This window comes from Macaca nemestrina, chromosome X (genome assembly GCF_043159975.1).
Source record: "Macaca nemestrina isolate mMacNem1 chromosome X, mMacNem.hap1, whole genome shotgun sequence".
Lineage (NCBI taxonomy): Eukaryota > Metazoa > Chordata > Mammalia > Primates > Cercopithecidae > Macaca > Macaca nemestrina.
In genome coordinates, this window is record NC_092145.1 from 145,493,228 (window position 1) to 145,508,891 (window position 15,664).

Sequence of the window (15,664 nt, forward strand, 5' to 3'; positions counted from 1 at the left end):
TTTCACTGGCTTTCTTTTTACTTTTTTAGTGTGACTATAATAACATTTTACATTACATGTGTGGCTCACATTACATTTCTATTAACAGTACTCAATCATTTTCTGATTTTTAAATTTTGGAATATCTAATAATCTTAGTTAATTATCTGGGGGGAAAGGTTACATTTTAATCTTACATCATATTTCCAAAACAAATCTTGCTTTTAAAAAAAAAATTAAAAAATTAAATAATGCTATAAAAATACTATAAGAAAATATACATGAATATACATGAAAGGGAAAGCATTTTTGAAATATATCAAAGGCAGAAAGGTTAAAGGAAAATACCGATAAATTGGAATACATCAAAAATTATGTTGCAAAAAATGCCATATATAAAATCAAAGTGCAAACCAAAATAGAGGAAAACTGTACGTGACATCTATAGCAGATCAAAAGTCAATATTCTAGGACAAAGGTGAACATCACATCCCACTCTTAGCTTTCTCCTTTTCCCAGTGGAGAATTCTGGTGAACAAGGATGTAAATATTACCCAAATCTTGAGTAAAGTCTAAAACGTATATGATACTTTGTGCATTTTTTAGAATATATTAAGGAAAGAATCTAGATTATTTATCTGGCTCTACATGCTATAATATATGTATTGCATGACGTGGTGGCAACACAATATGTAAACTTACCTGTTTCAGGTGGGATCAAATTCTCCTTCTATGAGAGATGTGACGAGAAAAACTGAAGAGTGTTTACAAACCTTGGGAAAGTCAATTTTCACAAATCTTGAGGAAGGTACAGCGTAAGTCCAATGGCCATGAAAGGAGGTACAATTCATTGTGCCCCAAATATTAAAGGGCAGAGTGATCTCAGCTGATATCTACATTTCAACATATAAATAGTTCATTTACAAATCAATAAGAATAATATAGGTTCATGAATAGAAATATTAGCAAAGGGAATGACTAGGAAACTTATCAAATAACTTACAAATAAATAGTCATAAGAATGCTAAAGATAGAAAATTGATTGAAAGAAAGGACGGATTTGAAACAGGATGAGGAGCCGTTTGAGCCATCATTAGAAAGAGGAAAGAACGGAGAGTCTCTTCCTATCCTAGAACGTTTAGAAATTGGAGACTTTCCTTCAATGTGTTCTCGCGAATGTATTTTGTTTTGTTTTGTTTTTTGTTTTTTTCGTCAACTGGGATCTTGCTGAATGTCTGAGTACTGTGTTAAGCCCTGGGAGGCTCTAGGACATTCAACCAGTCTGTGACGCCAGGGAAGTGTTCCATTGCCCACTGCAACTGCAGACCATGGATGCCACAAATCATCTGTATGGACCTCCCAACAATGGTAGGCCTGTATTTGTGTTGCGGGAGGAGGTGGCACTCAAATCCTGAACAACTATTCACCAGAATTCATCTGATTGTCCAGGTCCCTGAATCCTAGAGTGGTGCCAATGTCTTACAATTTATGAATGAAAGTATTAGACATGAGGTAATCTTTAAGTTCCTTTTAAGGCCTAATCCATTAAGCTATATTTAGACCATCAGACTAATCATCTGGTTTTTATGAAATTATTTTGTTACCAACTTTAGATCTAGGTTTGTTCTGCTTACATGCAGTAAACCAATCACTGTGACACAGGTTTTGCAAAAGAGAAAATATTTATTCACAAGGCTGCCAAGCAAGGAAGCAGGAGAACAGCTCTCAAATCCACCTTCCCAAAGATAAGGCTTAGCTATATTTATGGGTTAGGGAAGTGGGGTGGTCTAAGGCATGGGAAAAAGTGATTGACAGTGGGGAAAAAAGTAACAGGTTTATTCTGGGCAAGCATAGCCAGGGTTCATGACATTACATAGGACATACAAACCAAAAATAGTGGCATTAGCATGATCTGAGGTGTCATTTTTGGTCTTCTGACATCAGAAGGCCAGTTCTCAGGCACTTGTGGAGGCCTAGTTGAAGAGCCAGTGACCTTAACCGGTTTGAACTGGACAGGAGCTGGCCCAAGTTCCTGAAAAACAACTGAAGCAATCATTACTGTGGTGAACTATGAATGTTATTTATAAAGTAGCCAGTGAAGATTAAGTTTCAGTGTTCAGCAGAGAGGCATTCAACTACTGTAGCCTTCAGTTTCATGAAAAAAGAAAAGAAATAACAAAAAGCAAGCTACCGAAAGCAAGCAGGGCAGACAGACCTGATCGAATTAACCCTTCGGTTTCCATTTTGCCTGCGGTTTGGGGTTCTGAGATACTAATACAAATTATTTCTTTCTTTTTTTTTTTTTTTATAAATTTATTTATTATTCTTATACTTTAAGTTGTAGGGTACATGTGCATAACGTGCAGGTTTGTTACATATGTATACTTGTGCCTTGTTGGTGTGCTGCACCCATCAACTCGTCATTTACATCAGGTATAACTCCCAATGCAATCCCTCCCCCCTCCCCCCTCCCCCCTCCCCATGATAGGCCCCTGTGTGTGATGTTCCCCTTCCCGAGTCCAAGTGATCTCATTGTTCAGTTCCCACCTATGAGTGAGAACATGCGGTGTTTGGTTTTCTGTTCTTGTGATAGTTTGCTAAGAATGATAGTTTCCAGCTGCATCCATGTCCCTACAAAGGACACAAACTCATCCTTTTTTATGGCTGCATAGTATTCCATGGTGTATATGTGCCACATTTTCTTAATCCAATCTGTCACTGATGGACATTTGGGTTGATTCCAAGTCTTTGCTATTGTGAATAGTGCCGCAATAAACATACGTGTGCATGTGTCTTTATAGCAGCATAATTTATAATCCTTTGGGTATATACCCAGTAATGGGATGGCTGGGTCATATGGTACATCTAGTTCTAGATCCTTGAGGAATCGCCATACTGTTTTCCATAATGGTTGAACTAGTTTACAATCCCACCAACAGTGTAAAAGTGTTCCTATTTCTCCACATCCTCTCCAGCACCTGTTTGAGTTCTTTGTAGGTTCTGGATATTAGCCCTTTGTCAGATGAGTAGATTGCAAAAATGTTCTCCCATTCCGTAGGTTGCCTGTTCACTCTGATGGTAGTTTCTTTTGCTGTGCAGAAGCTCTTTAGTTTAATTAGATCCCATTTGTCAATTTTGGCTTTTGCTGCCGTTGCTTTTGGTGTTTTAGACATGAAGTCTTTGCCCATGCCTATGTCCTGAATGGTAGTACCTAGGTTTTCCTCTAGGATTTTTATGGTATTAGGTCTAACATTTAAGTCTCTAATTCATCTTGAATTAATTTTCGTATAAGGAGTAAGGAAAGGATCCAGTTTCAGCTTTCTACTTATGGCTAGCCAATTTTCCCAGCACCATTTATTAAATAGGGAATCCTTTCCCCATTTCTTGTTTCTCTCAGGTTTGTCAAAGATCAGATGGCTGTAGATGTGTGGTATTATTTCTGAGGACTCTGTTCTGTTCCATTGGTCTATATCTCTGTTTTGGTACCAGTACCATGCTGTTTTGGTTACTGTAGCCTTGTAGTATAGTTTGAAGTCAGGTAGCGTGATGCCTCCAGCTTTGTTCTTTTGACTTAGGATTGTCTTGGAGATGCGAGCTCTTTTTTGGTTCCATATGAACTTTAAAGCAGTTTTTTCCAATTCTGTGAAGAAACTCATTGGTAGCTTGATGGGGATGGCATTGAATCTATAAATTACCTTGGGCAGTATGGCCATTTTCACGATATTGATTCTTCCTATCCATGAGCATGGTATGTTCTTCCATTTGTTTGTGTCCTCTTTGATTTCACTGAGCAGTGGTTTGTAGTTCTCCTTGAAGAGGTCCTTTACATCCCTTGTAAGTTGGATTCCTAGGTATTTTATTCTCTTTGAAGCAATTGTGAATGGAAGTTCATTCCTGATTTGGCTCTCTGTTTGTCTGTTACTGGTGTATAAGAATGCTTGTGATTTTTGCACATTAATTTTGTATCCTGAGACTTTGCTGAAGTGGCTTATCAGCTTAAGGAGATTTTGGGCTGAGACAATGGGGTTTTCTAAATATACAATCATGTCATCTGCAAACAGGGACAATTTGACTTCTTCTTTACCTAACTGAATACCCTTGATTTCTTTCTCTTGCCTAATTGCCCTAGCCAGAACTTCCAACACTATGTTGAATAGGAGTGGTGAGAGAGGGCATCCCTGTCTTGTGCCAGTTTTCAAAGGGAATTTTTCCAGTTTTTGCCCATTCAGTATGATATTGGCTGTGGGTTTGTCATAGATAGCTCTTATTATTTTGAGGTACGCTCCGTCAATACCGAATTTATTGAGCGTTTTTAGCATGAAGGGCTGTTGAATTTTGTCAAAAGCCTTTTCTGCATCTATTGAGATAATCATGTGGTTCTTGTCTTTGGTTCCGTTTATATGCTGGATTATGTTTATTGATTTGCGAATGTTGAACCAGCCTTGCATCCCAGGGATGAAGCCCACTTGATCATGGTGGATAAGCTTTTTGATGTGCTGCTGAATCCGGTTTGCCAGTATTTTATTGAGGATTTTTGCATCGATGTTCATCAGGGATATTGGTCTAAAATTCTCTTTTTTTGTTGTGTCTCTGCCAGGCTTTGGTATCAGGATGATGTTGGCCTCATAAAATGAGTTAGGGAGGATTCCCTCTTTTTCTATTGATTGGAATAGTTTCAGAAGGAATGGTACCAACTCCTCCTTGTACCTCTGGTAGAATTCAGCTGTGAATCCATCTGGTCCTGGACTTTTTTTGGTTGGTAGGCTATTAATTATTGCCTCAATTTCAGAGCCTGCTATTGGTCTATTCAGGGGTTCAACTTCTTCCTGGTTTAGTCTTGGAAGAGTGTAAGTGTCCAGGAAATTATCCATTTCTTCTAGATTTTCCAGTTTATTTGCGTAGAGGTGTTTATAGTATTCTCTGATGGTAGTTTGTATTTCTGTGGGGTCGGTGGTGATATCCCCTTTATCATTTTTAATTGCGTCAATTTGATTCTTCTCTCTTTTCTTCTTTATTAGTCTTGCTAGTGGTCTGTCAATTTTGTTGATCTTTTCAAAAAACCAACTCCTGGATTCATTGATTTTTTGGAGGGTTTTTTGTGTTTCTATCTCCTTCAGTTCTGCTCTGATCTTAGTTATTTCTTGCCTTCTGCTAGCTTTCGAATGTGTTTGCTCTTGCTTCTCTAGTTCTTTTAATTGCGATGTTAGAGTGTCAATTTTAGATCTTTCCTGCTTTCTCTTGTGGGCATTCAGTGCTATAAATTTCCCTCTACACACTGCTTTAAATGTGTCCCAGAGATTCTGGTATGTTGAATCTTTGTTCTCATTGGTTTCAAAGAACATCTTTATTTCTGCCTTCATTTCGTTATGTACCCAGTAGTCATTCAGGAGCAGGTTGTTCAGTTTCCATGTAGTTGAGCAGTTTTGATTGAGTTTCTTAGTCCTGAGTTCTAGTTTGATTGCACTGTGGTCTGAGAGACAGTTTGTTATAATTTCTGTTCTTGTACATTTGCTGAGGAGTGCTTTACTTCCAATTACGTGGTCAATTTTGGAGTAAGTACGATGTGGTGCTGAGAAGAATGTATATTCTGTTGATTTGGGGTGGAGAGTTCTATAGATGTCTATTAGGTCTGCTTGCTGCAGAGATGAGTTCAATTCCTGGATATCCTTGTTAACTTTCTGTCTTGTTGATCTGTCTAATGTTGACAGTGGAGTGTTGAAGTCTCCCATTATTATTGTATGGGAGTCTAAGTCTCTTTGTAAGTCTCTAAGGACTTGCTTTATGAATCTGGGTGCTCCTGTATTGGGTGCATATATATTTAGGATAGTTAGCTCTTCCTGTTGAATTGATCCCTTTACCATTATGTAATGGCCTTCTTTGTCTCTTTTGATCTTTGATGGTTTAAAGTCTGTTTTATCAGAGACTAGTATTGCAACCCCCGCTTTTTTTTGTTCTCCATTTGCTTGGTAAATCTTCCTCCATCCCTTTATTTTGAGCCTATGTATGTCTCTGCGTGTGAGATGGGTCTCCTGAATACAGCAGACTGATGGGTCTTGACTCTTTATCCAGTTTGCCAGTCTGTGTCTTTTAATTGGAGCATTTAGTCCATTTACATTTAAGGTTAAGATTGTTATGTGTGAACTTGATCCTGCCATTATGATATTAACTGGTTATTTTGCTCGTTAGTTGATGCAGTTTCTTCCTAGCCTCGATGGTCTTTACATTTTGGCATGTTTTTGCAATGGCTGGTACCGGTTGTTCCTTTCCATGTTTAGTGCTTCCTTCAGGGTCTCTTGTAAGGCAGGCCTAGTGGTGACAAAATCTCTAAGCATTTGCTTATCTGTAAAGGATTTTATTTCTCCTTCACATATGAAACTTAGTTTGGCTGGATATGAAATTCTGGGTTGAAAATTCTTTTCTTTAAGAATGTTGAAAATTGGCCCCCACTCTCTTCTGGCTTGTAGAGTTTCTGCCGAGAGATCTGCTGTTAGTCTGATGGGCTTCCCTTTGTGGGTAACCCGACCTTTCTCTCTGGCTGCCCTTAAGATTTTTTCCTTCATTTCCACTTTGGTGAATCTGGCAATTATGTGTCTTGGAGTTGCTCTTCTCGAGGAGTATCTTTGTGGCGTTCTCTGTATTTCCTGGATTTGAATGTTGGCCTGCCCTACTAGGTTGGGGAAGTTCTCCTGGATGATATCCTGAAGAGTGTTTTCCAACTTGGTTCCATTTTCCCCCTCACTTTCAGGCACCCCAATCAGACGTAGATTTGGTCTTTTTACATAATCCCATACTTCTTGCAGGCTTTGTTCATTTCTTTTTCTTCTTTTTTCTTTTGGTTTCTCTTCTCGCTTCATTTCATTCATTTGATCCTCAATCGCTGATACTCTTTCTTCCAGTTGATCGAGTTGGTTACTGAAGCTTGTGCATTTGTCACTTATTTCTCGTGTTATGGTTTTCATCTCTTTCATTTCGTTTATGACCTTCTCTGCATTAATTACTCTAGCCATCAATTCTTCCACTTTTTTTTCAAGATTTTTAGTTTCTTTGCGCTGGGTACGTAATTCCTCCTTTAGCTCTGAGAAATTTGATGGACTGAAGCCTTCTTCTCTCATCTCGTCAAAGTCATTCTCCGTCCAGCTTTGATCCGTTGCTGGCGATGAGCTGTGCTCCTTTGCCGGGGGAGATGCGCTCTTATTTTTTGAATTTCCAGCTTTTCTGCCCTGCTTTTTTCCCATCTTTGTGGTTTTATCTGCCTCTGGTCTTTGATGATGGTGATGTACTGATGGGGTTTTGGTGTAGATGTCCTTCCTGTTTGATAGTTTTCCTTCTAACAGTCAGGACCCTCAGCTGTAGGTCTGTTGGAGATTGCTTGAGGTCCACTCCAGACCCTGTTTGCCTGGGTATCAGCAGCAGAGGCTGCAGAAGATAGAATATTTCTGAACAGCGAGTGTACCTGTCTGATTCTTGCTTTGGAAGCTTCCTCTCAGGGGTGTACTCCACCCTGTGAGATGTGGGGTGTCAGACTGCCCCTAGTGGGGGATGTCTCCCAGTTAGGCTGCTCAGGGGTCAGGGACCCACTTGAGCAGGGAGTCTGTCCCTTCTCAGATCTCAGCCTCCATGTTGGGAGATCCACTGCTCTCTTTAAAGCTGTCAGACAGAGTCGTTTGCGTCTGCAGAGTTTTCTGCTGTGTTTGTTATTGTTTACTGTGCCCTGTCCCCAGAGGTGGAGTCTACAGAGACAGGCAGGTTTCCTTGAGCTGCTGTGAGCTCCACCCAGTTCGAGCTTCCCAGCGGCTTTGTTTACCTACTTAAGCCTCAGCAATGGCGGGCGCCCCTCCCCCAGCCTCGCTGCTGCCTTGCCGGTAGATCACAGACTGCTGTGCTAGCAATGAGGGAGGCTCCGTGGGTGTGGGACCCTCCCGGCCAGGTGTGGGATATGATCTCCTGGTGTGCCTGTTTGCTTAAAGCGCAGTATTGGGGTGGGAGTTACCCGATTTTCCAGGTGTTGTGTGTCTCAGTTCCCCTGGCTAGGAAAAGGGACTCCCTTCCCCCTTGCGCTTCCCAGGTGAGGCAATGCCTCGCCCTGCTTCAGCTCTCGCTGGTCGGGCTGCAGCAGCTGACCAGCACCGATCGTCCAGCACTCCCCAGTGAGATGAACCCAGTACCTCAGTTGAAAATGCAGAAATCACCGGTCTTCTGTGTCGCTCGCGCTGGGAGTTGGCGACTGGAGCTGTTCCTATTCGGCCATCTTGCTCTGCCCCAAATTATTTCACTTTTTACACTATATGGGATGCTTTCTTCCCAAAACAGTATAATTTTTATAATTTTAGTCATATTTGAAGTGCCCTAAGATAGCTTCTCAATTAATTCCTTTAACACATTTTTTACTAAGCATCTATTATGTGCCAGACACTGTAGAACAGTGTGAAAGACAGACATGGTGTTTGCTCCCAAAAAACTCATGTGTTAGTGAGGACAGTAGGGAATAAATAATACAAATATAATATCATATCAGGAAGTGATAGAAAGAAAAATAAAGCAGATTAAAGAGTGATGACAGAGGCTTACTATTTTAGATAAGCTGGCTAGGCAAGGTCCCTGGCAGGGTGACTGAATTTTAAAATAACTACTCACATATGTATATAATATTTATTAGTTAACTTCTACTCTTAAGATTTTTCAGTATTTCAGCACATCATATTTTTTTATTCCTTTGCCTGATTTAACACAGATATCCTATTATAAAAGTATTTATGATTCCAGCTTTTCCCATAAACCATATTTTAATGATTTTCTGTTTCGAACCCTTTGGGACAACCTTTTAAAATATATCATATTCCTTAGGTATTTCCATATTGTTAGATACTTAAATTATTTCTAGTTTCTTGCTATTATAGATAACATTGACGTGAACCTTATTTTTAAATAAATCTTCAAAAATGTTTGAAGTATTTCTTAGATTTCCAGAAGTGTGATTTACATATAAAAACTATTTAAAATAATAGTTTAAAATAATTTAAAATATATACACAATGAATCATTTTAAGGAATGAATATTTTCATAACCAAATACCCAATATTGCCTATCTATAAACCATCTGACTATGTCTGTGTAGACATATATGTATTTACCATCTATTTAGCTAGCTATTATTTGTATGACTGCATCAGTCCATCATCTACCTTTACCTATTATTTTAAAAAAATAGGCCAGGCACGGTGGCTCATGCCTGCAATCCCAGCACTTTGGGAGGCCGAGGGGGGTGGATCATGAAGTCAGGAGATCAACAGCATCCTGGCTAACACGGTGAAACCCCGTCTCTACTAAAAAATACAAAAAATAAGCCAAGCGTGGTGGTGGGCGCCTGTAGTCCCAGCTACTCGGGAGGCTGAGGCAGGAGAATGGCGTGAACCCGGGAGGCAGAGCTTGCAGTGAGCCGAGATAGCGCCACTGCTCTCCAGCCTGGGTGACAGAGCGAGACTCCGTCTCAAAAAAAAAAAAAAAAAAAAAAAAGAAAGAAAGAAAGAAAAAGAAAAAAATAAGCTTGCTATGTCACTTGAAGATTTAAGTCTCAACACCTTCCAAATCCCTTAAATTATTTAAATGTTTAGGTATGTAATCCAACGTCTGTAATTTTGGTTCACATTTGATTAAGGAACTGTTTCTCCCAAAGTAATTCTCCTCCCTTATATTTCTTATATTGCTTTGTCAAATAAACATGAGGTTTCTCCACGAATCTTTTTTCAGTAACAATGCTCATTGCTGAGAAGATTTATGCATTGAACACAAAGAGAATAGCTGACCCTTCAGAGACATCTCCTGAAGCTGCCATGGTGAGGGATGAATCGCTGAATAACCACAGCTTGTCGGGGAGGATGCTCTCCACACTGCAGGACTTCACGTTTTTACCCATTGCATATCACTGGCAGGGGCTGCACTTGCATGGATATATTCCATTTGCATATGGAATCTATCATCTCCTTCCCTTAGCAGAGTCTGTACCAGGACAAATACACAGATCATACTTGAAATAGTAGCTTCTTATTTTAACAAATTTAGCTTGTAAACAAATGTGCACCAGGTCTTAATTTCCATTTATTAACTTTTCTACTCCCGCCATTGTTATATCTTGAAGTTTCCAGCTTACAAAAAATCTACAATAAAACAATGAATATCTGTATGCCCATCACCTCAATTCACCAATTGTTAGCATTTTGCTACATTTGCTTCTCTATGTATGTGTATATGCACACACACATACATACCAGTATACATACATGTACATGCATGTTAACACATATACATACACATGCATGTATACACATACATATGCACATACAAATGTATACACACATATACATATATAAATGAACATGTGCACACACACCCATATATGTAAACTCATATATAATTAATACATATCCATATATTTAAAAAATGATTTGTAAGTTGTGGACATCATGATCCTTCACCAGGGCTAGGAACAGGATTAGGTGAATGAGGCAAAAAATTTAAGAGGGCAACAAAAAGTCATTAATGTGCATATTTTAGTGCACTGTTTCGAAAAGTCAATGTTAAGGCAAAAAGCCCATGATAGCCAAAATAATAAATTTTTTTTTTTTTTTTTTTTTTTTTTGAGATGGAGTCTCGCGCTGTCACCCAGGCTGGAGTGCAGTGGCCGGATCTCGGCTCACTGCAAGCTCCGCCTCCCGGGTTCACACCATTCTCCTGCCTCAGCCTCCCGAGTAGCTGGGACTACAGGCGTCCGCCACCTCGCCCCGCTAGTTTTTTGTATTTTTTTTTTAGTAGAGACGGGGTTTCACCGTGTTAGCCAGGATAGTCTCGATCTCCTGACCTCGTGATCCGCCCGTCTCGGCCTCCCAAAGTGCTGGGATTACAGGCTTGAGCCACCGCGCCCGGCCCTATAAATTTTTTAAATAAAGACAGGCTCTTGTTGTTTATGTCCCTGCATTATTGTGCAATGAGAATAGTGTTTCCAATCAGCCCCTGGTTCTGGGATATGTGGCTGCTGGGTTTACGAGGAGTGACAATGCCGTGCAAACAGATTGGGCAATGCAGGCTTTATATATACTCATGTGTTTTGACTGCACAGCTTATATTAACTTTTTATACTTGGTGCAAAACATGCATAAAGGCATACATTTCCCTTTTGGCCTCTTGCTCCCATATGGTTCAGGACAGAGCAGTTCAGTGTGCATCTCCTAAGAACACAGAGATTCTCCTATGGAACTGTGGTGTAGTGATCACACACAGGAGGTTTGACATTGATGCACTACAACTATCCAATATATATCCAGATTTAAGTTCTCACACACGCTTGTGGCATTAATGATATCTTTTCTGTCATGTTCCACTGTTCAGGATCTCTTCTAGGATCACGCATTGAATGTAGTTACCAAGTCTCTTTATTCTCCTTTAATCTAGAAAGCAATGCCATTGGCATTTTTGAAGAGTCCAGCCCCATTGTTATGTGATTATCTCTCAATTTTGATCCACCTGATTTTTTCCTCAAGAATACTGCATAATGTCACATTTTTAAAAAAACACATTCTTATTTGAATCTTATTGTACTGCTTGGCAGAGTAGGACTGACTGACTTCTTTCTAAAGCAGTAGAAGCAGAGTATTCCACGTTGTCAGAGCAGATGTATTCCTTTCAGGTGTTAAAGGTTTTGTGCTAGAAAAATTGCCAGCTGAAATAAGAAGAAGCTTCAGCTCCTGGACCAATTTTGACTGATTGGAAGTGACTTTAAAGTTTCCCCCAAGGTCTCAGTGTAACTGAGCATCCCAGCCTCAAAATGCATTTTAAACCTTTTTTTTTTTCTGTCTTGCTTTCAGCCTTGAAACATACTTTGAAACTCTTTGTTTCTCTCTTTTCCATGAGGCACTTTTGTGAACAATGCTCACTTATCTGATTATATGCTTGCTTAGAAATTCCAGGGGGCAATTTTGAAACAAAAAAGGCACAGAGACCCAGCAGCAGAATCCTCCTGCTTGGGGGAGTTATGAACAGTTAGCCCACCACTACCGCGCAGAAGTGAGGATGACAAAAACTGGACTTCCGGACTGGCAATTACTCAAGATAGCCATGGGCAAGAGACACACAGAGTTCTTCCCTCCCTTGATATTCCTGTATTTTCCCACACCTTTTTCCTGCATGAATCCCTTCACTCAGCCCAAAAAGTTGGAACGGTCTTTCAAAGGGGAGCCATTATCCAACTGGTAGTGAGTGTGTCCATAGTTGGTTCCATATTTGGTTCATAGTTGGTTCCTTCCAGTGGGTTCTTGGTCTTCTGACTTCAAGAATGAAGCCAGGGACCTTTGTGGTGAGTGTTATAGCTCTTAAAGGTGGCATGGACCCAAAGAATGAGCAGTAGCAAGATTTATTGTGAAGAGTGAAAGAACAAAGCTTCCACAGCATGGAAGGGACCCAAGCAGGTTGCCACTGCTGGCTGGGGGTGTTCAGCTTTTATTCCCTTATTTTTCCCCACCCACATCCTGCAGATGGTCCATTTTACAGAGTGCCAATTGGTCCATTTTCAGAGTGCTGATTGGTGCATTTACAATCCTTTAGCTAGACACAGAACACTGATTGGTGCATTTTTACAGAGTGTTGATTGGTGCAATTACAATCCTTTAGCTAGACACAGAGTGCTGATTGGTGCATTTACAATCCTTTGAACACAGAGTGCTGATTGGCGTGTTTTTACAGAGTGCTGATTGGTGCATTTACAATCCTTTAGCTAGACACAGAGTGCTGACTGGTGCATTTTTACAGAGTACTGATTGGTGCATTTACAATCCTTTAGCTAGACACAGAGTGCTGATTAGTGCATTTTTATGGAGTGCTGATTGGTCCTTTTACAATTCTTTAGCTAGACACAAAAGTTCTCCAAGTCCCCACTCGACCCAGGAAGTCCAGCTGGCTTCACCTCTCAGTAGCATTTGGATAAAGTTGATTTCCTTTCACCATACCTCCTGCTTCTTGAGCTTTCAGCTTCTTAGCAGCTGGACTTGAGCCGGCTACACTGGGGAGGAAAGAGTCTCCTAAACCATGCCTGAGGTGTGCCTTGGACAGCTAAGTGAGGGGCGGGGCAGAGGCCCTGGCTAGTGTGAACACTGCTCCTGGTGAGGAATGATTGTGGCCTTATCTTCTGCTGCAGGCAACGATCATTCTGTTTTCTAACCTAACCTGTGCCAATTTCACTGAACATCCAGACACACACGCTGACATGCACCAAGGGGCTGACTAGAAGTTGGTAAGATTGTCTTCTCTTATGGCTGTTGGTAAGCCAACCAATTTCTCCATAATCACAGCTCATACACGTGATTCAACTTTATCCTCATACAAATCCACAAGTGCATGAACTTCCCTTGTGAAGAACTGTTGTCAAACAGCTTAAAAATACACCTCACATCCTCCTATTCACTAGTGTTGATCAACATCATAAATAAAGTGAGAAGATTAAAGGCTGATGAATTAATTCCTTCCCAGGTAGTAGGGAAACAACCCGGAAATCTTCTTTATTGTCATTTTGGAACTTAATTTTGAATATGAAAAAGCCTTATCTACTTGAAATTTAATTAAAAGTAAATAAAGAAGCTGCAGTACATTTTACTGGGAAGGAAAGGAAATGGTATCCAGTTTCCCCATTGTGCCCTTCTGTTCAACTCCTCATCCAGTCGGTGTTGGGAATCAATTTCTCACTCTCTGCCAAACAAATGTATCATTCTTCAAATCTTTCCTGATGGAGTGGTAAAGAATTTGTATGCTTATGGCCTTCTCAGTTAATTCTGCAAATAGAGATAGAGGGAAGTTTAGTAGTGTTTATACATTTTCAATGAGCAGCTTCTTTTTAAAAAGGGCAATTTGTATTGAGATCATTACAGATTCACATGCAGTTGTAAGAAATCACATAGAGATCTCCAGTGCACTTTGCCCAGTTTCCCTCAATGGTGACTTTTTGCAAAACTGTAGTACAATATTGTAACTGGAAAATCAACATTCATGCAGTCTTATTCAATTCCCCAGTTTTACTTGTTCTCATTTCTGTGTGTGTCTTCAGTTTTATACAATTTATTATGTGTGCATAAGTATGCCTTTGACTTAGCATTTCCACTCTTAGGAATCTCTCCTCTAGAAATATTTGCCTATGTGCACAAAGCCACATGTACACAAATATGAACTTTAGTCTTTTTATAGTACTAACAGAAATAATGACATTCTGGTTGCATCATTAGGAGCATAATTAAATACTTCTGGCACAATATGGAATGCTATGCAGCAGTGAATAAAGACAGGAGCATAGCTATAAAAGCTGATATGGAAAGCTCTCACAGACAAAATAAGTGTAAAAAGCATAGAATAATAGAATAATATAGGAGCCAGGTGCGGTGGCTCATGCCTGTAATCCTAGCACTTTGGGAGGCCAAGGCAGGGGGATCATGTGAGGTCAGGAGTTCGAGGCCAGCCTAGCCAACATGGTGAAACCCTGTTTCTACTTACAAAAATTAGCTCGGCGCAGTGGTGCGCTCCTGTAATCCCAGCTACTCGGGAGGCTGAGGCAGGAGAACTGCTTGAGCTCGGGAGGTGAAAGTTGCAGTGAGCCGAGATGATGCCATGGCACTCGAGCCCAGGTGACAAAGCGAGACCCTGTCTCAAAAAAAAGAATAATATAGGTACATTTATGTGGAAAATGTAAATTGATAAATCTGCATACATGTGTATGCATAGAAATGCCTTTAAAAATGTGAATGACACCCCTCAAACTGTTAATAACAGCCACCAAATGTTTTAACTGAGACTCCGTAAATCTAAAACATCTAGTCCTCATCTTTGGCATTAAGACAAATCTGCAATCACTTCACAGCCAGTCTATGCTTGAGACTTAACTCAGAGCCTTCCCCCATGGGGATGAAAAATCCTCTTCCGCCTGGAAGAGAGGAACGGTGGGAGCCTAGAGGTGCCTGTCAGCCTGAAGTAGCACCCAGGGTGTGAGGCAACTGGGCTTATCTGAAAAGACATGGACACAGAGCATCCAAAATTTTTTTTTTTTTTTTTTTTTTTTTGAGGTGGAGTCTTGCACTGTCGCCTGGGCTGGAGTCTCGCATTCGCCTGGGCTGGAGTCTCGCATCGTCACCTGGGCTGAAGTGCAGTGGCGTGATCTCAGCTCACTGCAACCTTTGTCTCCTGGGTTCAAGCGATTCTCCTGCCTCAGCCTCCCGAGTAGCTGGGATTACAGGCGCCTGCCACCACGCCCAGCTAATTTTTTTGTATTTTTAGTAGAGACGGGGTTTCACTATGTTAGCCAGGCTGGTCTCAAACTCCTTACTTCGTGATCCGCCCACCTTGGCCTCCCAAAGTGCTGGGATTACAGGCATGAGCCACCACGCCCGGCCCCAAATGTTTTGTATAAGCAAAAACAGCAAAACGTTAACAAAATAAGTTGTAGTAATTCACAATGGAAAGATAGCGGGTCTCCTCCACATCCCAGGCCACCTAGCAATCCATTTTTCCAATTGCAACCGTTCATTATTTACTTAGTTAAAATAAAATGAGTGGAGGAAAGGTGAGGTAGGACATTTAGTGAAGTTCTTGCAACCGAAAGGAACAAAATGGTTCTTTCCAAAGGTACATTTTTTGTAACATATAGACACATTTTCC